Here is a 980-nt window from a genome sequence, read left to right on the forward strand (position 1 = left end):
GCATGCTTACCTCTGTGTGCAACACTTTCCTCATTTGTGCAAAAAGCTTTTATCTTGGCTGGAGAACAACTGAAAGGAACTTCTGTCTTTAGAAATGAATTGGCAGGAATGAATAAATATGCATTTTAGCTGCTATAAAAGGGGGAGAGGGAGCCACTGCTCAGGAGCACACCACAGCTGATCCAATCTCACTTTATGGCTACATGAGCGTGTAGTGGTAGAAGTGAGCTAAATTGCCCTAACTTTGACACTGAATAAAGCAGGGTTAAAGTTGAAGCAGTTTATCTTCATTTGCATTGATTGCTACAGAACCCTGAAGATGTAACAGTTGCATTGTAAGGCATGTATTGGTATTCTTTGATAGGGATGCAGTTGGTAAATTGTTTATATCCTGTATAAATATGTTCCTCTTTCCAGCAACTCCTGTTTTTAATTTGAGGTATTCTGATGTCTCTAAGTTTCCTATATAACTGGTATGATATGTAGATCTAATTCTCCAGAGACGGAAATAGAAAATGTCCAGTTGCTACAAGCAGTGGGCGGCAACACTGCAGAGCCATGGGCCAGAACAACAAGTCTCAGGTCAAAGATAGGCCAGTGTTCCCACCCAGCTACCACTGCCACTTCTCCCTGCTCCCTGGCTGTAGCAGAGTGCAATGCAGCTCCCTGCTATCCAGTCCTGGTGCAACTCCTTGCTGCATGGACCTAGCATAGACAAAGTCCCCTATTTCCAGAATGCTGCCAAGCCCTCTCACCCAGCCTACAGGTCATATTTTGCCCACCCCTGGCAAGCACATTACCAAGAACAAAGGAAAGAATAGGATTATGGGAAAGGTTTCTTTCTGTCTCAAAACGTCTTCATAAGGAATGGTTATAGAGACTTTCCATATTGTGAACTACACTGCTTCAATAATCAGAGAAGAACTCTACTGAGTTTAAAAGATAGAAACCCAGCGTCACAACACAAATAGCTTCTCTCC

General features: G+C 43.0%; 1 protein-coding gene across 1 annotated transcript in view; it reads left to right on the forward strand.

Moving 5' to 3' along the window:
* TBC1D31 (TBC1 domain family member 31) overlaps positions 1–980 on the forward strand; it is a 34,447-nt gene that overhangs the window by 25,316 nt on the left and 8,151 nt on the right. The window lies entirely within an intron of this gene.

The sequence above is a fragment of the Alligator sinensis genome, unplaced genomic scaffold (genome assembly GCF_000455745.1).
Source record: "Alligator sinensis unplaced genomic scaffold, ASM45574v1 scaffold681_1, whole genome shotgun sequence".
Lineage (NCBI taxonomy): Eukaryota > Metazoa > Chordata > Crocodylia > Alligatoridae > Alligator > Alligator sinensis.